The sequence below is a fragment of the Chrysochloris asiatica genome, unplaced genomic scaffold, assembly GCF_000296735.1.
Source record: "Chrysochloris asiatica unplaced genomic scaffold, ChrAsi1.0 scaffold00034, whole genome shotgun sequence".
NCBI lineage: Eukaryota > Metazoa > Chordata > Mammalia > Afrosoricida > Chrysochloridae > Chrysochloris > Chrysochloris asiatica.
Window position 1 is genome coordinate 4457341 of NW_006408552.1, and position 9735 is coordinate 4467075.

Consider the following 9735-nt stretch of genomic DNA (forward strand, 5'->3'; position numbering starts at 1 on the left):
GAAGCAACTCGGAGGCAGTTAATAACAGCAACAATAGCAGAAAGGGTTTCCAGGTTTTTAAAATCTTTTGGGGAGCAGAAAGTCTCATCTTTCTCCTGAGGAGCGAGTGGTGGGATCAAACTTCAGATCTGTGGATCGCAGTCCAGCGCTTATTCTATAGAGTCATGCGTCCTCTACTGACATCCCAAAGGAGAGCGATTAAAAGGAAAAGGAAGCAGTCCAAGAGAACTCCAGCTGAGACTGAGGCTGGGGCTGCCTAGGATTTCAGGGGAAACGGGAATGGGACACCTCTCTCTGTCCCTTGTCCGCTTCAGGGCTATGTATCCCTACTCATGGAACCTCCCTCCCAGGGAACGGGGAGTAATACACTCTGTTGACTTTTAAGTTTATTTAAGCCTTGAGAACCTTATCATATCTTCATACAAACAGCATAAAGTTAAACAAAGCAGCTTTTGAGGTTCAAGAAGAGAGAAGTTGATTTAAGATAGGGCTCTCTCAGAGGTTACTCAACCATTGGTGGCCTTATCACTGACAAAGGCCACGCTTCCATCAGGGCAACACTGTGACACCATATGCCCTGACTCTCGGCTCCACCCAGAGGAGTAGGGTCTCACTGCTGAAGGCAGGGTCTCAAGTAACTGTGTACCAGTGAGCAGCCCTGTGACTTTCAGGCTGTCTTTTCCCCTAAACAACTCACACCGGGCATGGTGATGGGGAGGAAGACAGGCAGGCGTTTACAGAATGGGTCTTCTCTCACCAAGGCTGACTGGAGTGTCCACTAGCAGCCAAATAGCACCCACCCTCACTCCGATATGTACTCCCTTGAGGAACTCGCCACTAAGTATGACCCAATGACTCACTCCAGAATCTCCCGTGCATACATATTGATTCTGGAGTTGGATTTACATTCATGAACTTACTAATGTGACCCATGCAATAGTGTTTCTCATCTAGATGCTTCCTGACAGCAAAGAAGTATGTAGTGATGGCTCAGGCTCCCTGCTCTTAGGAACACTATCATTTAGAAACTTCTGACTGTTGGGGTTCAGTCCCCCAAAGGAAAAGCCTCCTGAGTACACAGGGGCTGAGAGACAAACCAAACCAAACCAAACCACCAGAACTCATTCTGAGAGACATTAGATTCTTACAGAAAAGAGATGGTTTTCCAACAAGGGAATTTACCTATAAAGGATGAAACACAGCTGTGTGCTTGATGTGACCTCAGCATACTTGTTTTGGAGCATTAAGTTTGTGTCCCTACACTGACCTTACAATGTTGTTGTTGTTAGGTGCCATCGAGTCAGTACTGACCCATAGTGATCCTATGCACAACAGAATGAAACACTGCACGGTCCCGGGCCAACCTCACAATTGTTGCTACGTTTGAACCCATTGATGCCTCCACTGTGCCAATCCATCTCACTGGGGGAGCTCTCTCTTTTTCTCCAACCCTCCACCTTACCAATCATGATATCCTTCTCCAGTGACTGGTTCCTCCTGACAATATGTCCAAAGGATGAGAGATGAAGTCTGGCCATCCTGGTTTCCAAGCTTCCACTCTGGCTACACTTCTCCCAAAATGGATCTGTTGGTTCTTTTGGCAGCCCATGGTACTTTGAATATTCTCCTCCAACGCCATAACTGAAATGCATCAATTCTTCTACAGTCTTGCTTACTTATTTCTTCCAGTGTAGTGGATCTCCTAGGCAATGGATCTTCCAGGCAGTAAATCTTCCTGGCAGTGGATCTTCTAGTGTAGTGGATCTTCTAGGCAGTGGATCTTCCAGGCAGTAAATCTTCCTGGCAGTGGATATTCTAGTGTAGTGGATCTTCTAGGCAGTGGATCTTCCAGGCAGTAAATCTTCCTGGCAGTGGATCTTCCAGCTAGTAAATCCTCCTGATAGTGGATCTGCCAGATAGTGGATTGCTTGTCAAGTCATCCCACAAGAAAGCAACCCTTCCCTGGGCAGAATCCACAGAGAGAGAACACAAAGCTCATGAGAGTGGGTCACTGGGTGTTCCTGTGGGTTCTGCCCCCTTCATCTTTGTTCCTCAGATCCTGAATCCACAACTGACACCGATTCTGGAAATTTGGTTCAACCCAGACTTGGGTGCCACATTCACAAGGCACAACCTAGGAGTGAATGTTAAATGAAAAGGAATTTCTTCCCCAACCTTGTCTTTTTTTTTTTCATAGACCAATTTTATTTTATTTATTTATTTAAAGTTTTTATTGTGAATTGATTGCAAGTTTACAGGACTAATCATCTGTTTTACATTCAACATATCATATACTTTGTTTCATTCATTACAATGATTATAATCCCCTCCATGTACCATCAGTTACCAGTGTTTCTTGCTAATCACTTTAGTTTTTTGTTTTTTAAACACTCAGGCATATATAATAATTTACACCACCAAAGGGCGCATTCTGCAAGTCTGCCTTCTGGCCACCAGCTCTCAGTCCCCAACCTTGTCTTTTGAAAGATGTCAACATCATCCAAATATGTGGTCCACTGCAACAGGGACGAGAATGCCCGCTTCTGTTGTCTCTCCTCACTTCACACCTTCCACTAGTTCATCTTCTAGAAGCTGCCTCTAAGACCTCCTCTTCCCCTTCGGTGCCTCCACCCCCACCCCCATGTCAATGTTTTTAATGCAGATCCATGTCACCTGAAGGAGCCCTGGTGGGGTAGTGGATTATGAACTGGGCTCCTAGCCGAAAGGTCAGCAGTTTGAATCTATCAGTCATTCCTCTGGAGAAAAACGAGACTTCCTGCTCCTGTAAAGATTTACAGCCTTGGAAACCTTACACAGGATCACTGTGAGTCAGAACCGACTCCGCAACACCACCTCTCCCCCAGCAGAAGAATCCTCCCTCCTGAGGAAATAATTAGGGGATCTCCGTTAGCCTACTCCACCAGGAGAGGACGAAGTGTAAATACACATATGTTCTGGCTATTGGAGAAACAGTGCCAGATGTAAGGATATCTGCAAGATAGTAGTTCAGTCTCGTGCACTTTTGTCTTACAGGTGAGCAATGGCTGTCTTTATAAGATCATATTATCATCCTGTTGTAAGCTGAACAGTGAATAAGGAAGACCGTAGAAGAATTGATGCTTTTGAGTTATGGTGTTGGAGGAGAATCGTGAAAGTGCCATGGACTGCCAAAAGAACCAACAGATCTGTGTTGGAAGAAGTGCCGCCAGAGAGCTCTTTGGAGGACAGGATGGCCAAACTTCGTCCCTTATGCTTTGGACATTTTGTCAGGAGGGACCAGTTACTGAAGAAGGATATCATGTTTGGTAAGGTGGAGGGTCAGAGAAAAAGGGGAAGACTCCCAGTGAGATGGATTGGCAAAGTGGCAACATCAATGGGCTCAAGCGTGGCAACAGTAGTGAGGTTGGCCCAGGACGGGGCAGTGTTTCGTTCTGTTGTGCCTAGGGTCGCTATGAGTCGGCACCGACTCAGCGGCCCCAAACAACACCACCACACTGAAAGAACACAGTGTTTCATTCTGTGTGCAGAGGGTTGTTCTGAGTCAGTACCAGCGTGACAGCACCTCACAACACCACCACACTGAAAGAACACAGAACAAGCTGCTTCAGAAAAATCAGCTATTGAAAACCCCACAGAACATAACAGTGACACTGGGAGGGTGGGAGCCTCTGGCATTTTTGGGCCTCTTAGATTCCTGCCCATAAAACCAAAACCCATTGTCATCGAGTCAGTTCTGCTCCTGAGGGTGTGTAAGACTGCACGTCCTTACTGGAGCCAGCAGGCATCTTCATCTTCCTCCTGTGGGGCAGTTGTAGGTTTGAACTGCCAACCTTGCAGCTAGCAACCCAAATGCTTAACCTCCTGTGCCACCAGTGCTCCTTTATCCCTTTGCAGTAACAGACAAAAGGGGACCACTGCAGCCACTGAGGCCACCAACCCGAGCCACAGAAGGTCAATCAAATCACAGTTACTGGAAGGGAACGTGTCCTGGGCTTTTACAGTCTGCCATGACAAGCAGTGTGCATTCACAGAAGACTGCTGCCACCCCAAAAAACGACCAACAAGGACCAGGAGGCTCAGGGATGGGGGCAAAGTTACTTCTATGAGAAAAGCATTTCAGTCTCAGCCTAGGGCAGCCAAAGCCGAACTGTGGAGTGGAGGAGGGTAAGGACAGCCTGTGATCACTGGCAACGGTAATTGTGGCTAGAATGTAAAATTGCCTTCTAACTTACAAAAAAAAAAAAAAAAAGGATTTATTTTTTACGTTGTGAGATATTTCAAACACATGGAAAAGTACAAAGAATCATTCAAGAAGCCCCCAGGTGTCTCCGTCACTCCGATTGAACAAAGTCTAGCATTCTGTTCAAGCCCCTTCTCCCCTCTTCTCCATCCCATTAATTCTCTTTCTCACAGAGCTAACACTACCCTAAGGACCCCTGGTGGCCCTGTGGGTTAAATGTGGGCTGCTAACCACAAGGTCGGTGGTTCAAACCCACCAGCTGTTCTGCAGGAGAAAGATGAGACTACCTACTTACATAAAGACTTAGTGTCTCAGAAACCCTATGCTGCCCTATGTAGGGTCGCCATGCCATGAGTTAGGATTCACTAGATAGGATTCACTAGATGGCAGTTGTTTTTGTTGTTGTGAAGTGCCGTCGAGTCAGTTCCAACCCATAGTGACCCTGTATAGGATTTCTGAGGAGCAGCTGGTGAGCTTGAACCGCCTACTTTGCAGTTCAAACGGCTTTGCAGTCTGGTGCATTAGCCCACAGCGCCACACCAGGCCTCCAGATGGCAGTGGGGCTGGTTTTTAACACTATCCTGGAGTTGATACACCGTCTTCCAGGTGGTGTGTTCATGTTCTTGTTATTTAGGGCTACATCTGTTTACAATCCATAGAACTATTTTGTGCATTTAAAATTTCCATAGATGGTATCATATTATACATATCATTCACACTTTGCTTCTTTTTCATTGGCCCATGCAATACAGTAAGGTCTAGTTATTCATTTTTCAGAATTTTATCTTTTAAAAAACTGTCTATTGTGAATTGAATGAAGGTTTACAGAACCTATCATTAGTTCCACATTCAACGAATCATACACTTTGTTTCATTACAATGAATGCAGTCCCTTCCATGTACCATCAGTTCACAGTATTTTCTAGTTATTCATTTTAACAACTGTGTAGTATTCCAGTGTGTGAGAATGCTACAGTTTTCATCCATTTTCTTGGTGATCATTTAGATTGTTTTGCTATTACAAAGAATGCTTATCCTGGTGTGAGAGTTTCTCTAGATGCGTAAACGCTGAGTCTTAGGATGTACCAGACGTTGCCACATTAACTTTTAAATTTGTATCAATCAATGCTCCCTCCAGTGTTTCAGAGAGTTCTTATCGGTACGTATCTATGATAACAGTTGATAGTGTCAAATTTTCTATTTGTTGTCATTCTGTCAAGTGGTATTTCATTATTGTTTTAATTTGCATTTCTCTGGCTATTAGTGACATTAAACATCTTTCCATATGTTCATTTCAGTATTTTTTTCTATGGGCTACTTACTGAGGGCATTTGCCTAGTCCTTTATTGGCATGTCTTTTTCTTTGTGATTTATAGAAGCTATATATTCTGATGACTACTATTAGTTTGTTCCAAGGGCTGCTGGACTATGGCTTATCTTTTCTCTTTTTCTTCCCATTTTTATGAGGCACATGCATAAAATACATTCAGTGAGGCTCTTAAAATTACAATGTAGAAATTGTTAAGATGGCATATGTTTTGTTAAATATATTTTCAACATGATAAAATCAGAAAGAAAAAGAAAGCTTCTTATGGGTACAGTTAGATGAAACTTCTGCATTTGTATACACCCATGGATCCATGACCCTTTTCATAATCCCAGAACATTCCTGGCGCCCCATCCTCCTAACTCTCTCCATGGTGGCAACTCTTCTATTATAACTTCTATTATAACAATTATAACTCTTCTATTATAATTGTTTTTGCTCCTTATACAAATGGAAGCATATAGCATGTATTCTTTTGTGTCTGATTTCTTTAGCTCAACATAATGTCTCAGATTCACTCATGTTGTTGCAGATATTAACAGTTGATTCCTTTTTCATTGCTGCGTCGTATTCCAGTATGTGAATATGCCACAAATGATCTCCCCTCTCCTTTTAATGAGCATTTTCCTTTTTCAAATAATTGTTTTGTGATGACAAACAATACTGTGAGTCACATCCTTGCAAATGCTTCTTGGAGCTTCTAGGAGTTTTTCCAGAAGTAGAATTGCTGGGTCATGTTGTTGTTAGGTACTGTTGAGTCAGTTCTGACTCATAGCAGCACTGTATAGAGTTTTGGAGGCTTAAAAAAATTCTTTGTGTGAGCAGAAAGCATCATCTTTCTCCCACAGGGGGCTGGTAGTCTCTAACCGTGGACCTTGTGGTTTGAAATCCAGTGTTTATTTTATGGAGCCACCGTATTGCTGGGTCATAGGGTGTACATATCTTTTGCCTTACAGGATAGTACCAAATTATTTCCTAAAATTGTTATGCCAATGACCACTCCCTCCAGCATGTAGGAGAGCTTTTACTACCACACACCTCTGTCAACATTTTTGTTTCTCTGTAGGTGTGAAATGACATCTTGTCATTTTAATTTGCATTTCTCTGTCTGCTAATGGGGTTAAACACCTTTTGACATCTTTATTGCTCATTACTATTTAGAGCCTTTGTCTAACTTTTGATTTATTGTTGTTATTATTGGTAAGTACTGTAGAGTAGGTTCCAACTCATGACTCATTAGGGACCCCTAACAGATCTCTGGTAGCATAGTGGTTAGGAGGCTGCGAACCGCAAGGTCAGCAGTTCGAAACTACCAGCTGCTCCGCGGGAGAAAGATGAGGCTTTCTGCTCCCGTAAAGATTTACAGCCTTGGAAACCCTGTTCAGGCTCGCTATGGGTTGGAACTGACTCGACGGCACTTAACAACAACAACATAGAGTTTCCAAGGAGCGTCTGGTAAGTTTGAACTGCTGACTTTAAGATTAGCAGTCCAGTGCTTATCCTACAGTGCCACATTGATTTGTAGAACTTCTTTACATATCTTGACTAATATCGTTTGTTGGTTACATGGGCTGTATGTGGCTTACTTTTGAATTTTTTTCTGGTATCTTTGTTATATCAGTTTTTTAAAATGTGCCACAATTTAACAGTTAGCCCTGGTGTGGTTTTGTGGGACATGCACTGGACTGCTAACTGAAAGGACAATAGTTCAAACCCACCAGCTGCTCTTGGGAACTCTTATACAGGATTGCTATGAGAGGGAACCGACTCGACAGCACACAACACTATATATATGGAGCTCTGGTAGCGTAGTGGTTACGAATCGGGCTGCGATTATATATATATATCTTTGTATCATATTTAAGAAATTCTTCCTTAGTCCCAAGTCATAGGGGTATTTCCTGTTTTATTTTTAAAGCTTTTTTTTTTTTTTTTTTTTCAGATTTAGATGTTTCATTTATTTCTAAGCCTTGTGGATGCTTTGAGGCAGGGGTATATATTTTTCCATATGAATAACCACATTTTGGGGGGCATCTTTTATTGAATTGTACATTGCTTTCTTTCCTACTTTGTTGTTGTCCAGGTGACTGATGGTTGTGTACCACCGAGTCGGTTCAGACTCACAGTGACCCTGTACAGGGTTTCCAAGGTTGTAAATCTTTACAGGAGCAGAAAGCCTCATCTTTCTCCCATGAAGCAACTGGTGGACTCTAACTGGTGACTTTGCAGTTAGCCTCCCAGTTTACCAAGGCTCTTTTCTTGGCTTTCTGCTCTAACAGAAAAATATTAGAATTGTTGTTGTTAAGTGTTATCAAGTTGGTTCCGACTCATAGCCACCCTGTAAAGAGTTTCTGAGGCGCAGTTGGTAAGCTTGAACCACCAACCTTGCAGTTCAAACCGACCTTGCAGTCCAGCGCATTAACCCTCAGCTCTACACCAGGACTGTTGTTGGTAAGTGCCATTGAGTCGGTTCCGGCCCATGGCAAACCTGTATAGGGTTTCCGAGAAGCAGCTGGTGAGCTTGAACTGCCGACCTTATGGTTCAAAGTGACTTTGTAGTCCAGTGCATTAACCCACAGCACCAGCCATGCCAAATTCTACTAACCGCCCTTCCCCTGCAAACCAGAAGCAAATAAACAGACAAACAATGACAAAAACAGTTGGGATCTTGATGGAAATTGCTTTGAAATTATAGATCAATTTGCAAAGAATTGATAGTTTTTCATGATATAAAGTTTGTTTTTGTGTGCCTTGAGTCATTTTGCCTCCTAGCAACCCTGTATAGGGTTTCCAAGATGTGTCTGGTGGGTTTGAACTGCCGGCCTTGAGATTCTCAGTCCAGTGCTTATCCTACAGTGTCACAACAGGATTCCAAAGCTCGCCAAGTTTTCTATTTATTTTGATTTTATTTTATTTTTTCAATAATAGTTCTTAGAGCTTTGCTTGCTATTGTGAACGTTCTTTTCCCGCTAAATTCCTCTTTTGTGAAAAAAAAACAAAGCTGGGAGCAACATCACTGCTTTTGTCTGTTATTGTTTTAAGTTCTCACACACACACACACACACACAGCTGCACCATTTTGTGCCTTTTCAGTGACTAACTATTCTTTTGGAGTTCTGGTGTGGTGCGCTAGAATATGCTACTGGACTGCTAACCATAAGGTTGTTGGTTCAAATCTACCAGCTGCTCCTCCTAAACCCTATGCAGGGTTGCTATGAGTTAGTACCAACTCAATGACACTTAACAACTCTTCTTTTGCTCCCATAAGAAACCCCAATATTTATCCTGTAAAAAATTCCCCTCAACTGCCACCTCTTTCTTTTTTCTATTTAAGTACGTTGTCAGGTTTTTTTTTTTTTTGCCCCCAATCAGAATAATCCTATCAAGCACACCTGCTACTTTTAACACACAAGTCCTGGTCTGATTGGAGAGACATCGTCATTCCTCTGGGGAGACCCTTCTGAAGGGAGCTAGGCCTTGCCCTGGGAAGCCTCAGTTGAAGGGGGAAAAGTAAATACTCATAAAAACCAGGAACTACAAAATGGGTCAGCAGATGCTGTGTATGTTGGCACTGGTGCTGGGCTGCATGGCCAGTGTGGTCAGCTGCTAAGGATTCTAGAACCTTCTTGGAGAGATGATTTTACTGCCAGTTTTAGTTACATAAGACTTCCGGGCTGGATCGCCAAGATTTTTGCGTGTTCTCCAAGCCACAAATGGGGAAATTTGTTGTTGTTGTTGTTGTTAAGTGCCGTCAAGTCGGTTCCGACTCATAGTGATCCTGTATGGGGTTTCCAAGAAGCGACTGGTGAATTTGAACCGCTGCCCTTGAAGTTCAAACCGACTTTGTGGTCCAGTGCATTGTCCAACAGCGCCACACCAGGACTTAATGTTGGGAGACAGTTAAGGTGGGCATGGGGGTATGGGTAATTTTGGTCAGGAAACTTCACCTCAGAGCCAACAACTGGTGTTCATTTTCTACCACAATCAATTGCTGCCCCTGGGCCTCCTTCCGTGTGTCTCCCTGGCTTTTGCCTAGAAGGCCCTCTGAAACTGGCCATTTGAGAAGCAAAACAGGTTCTTGCACTAGCCAGCAGGAAGGTGGGGTGGAGGAGCTGTGGGGTGGGAGGGTTCTGGGTGGGCCCACACCTGTGTCTTGGTTTGTGAGCTG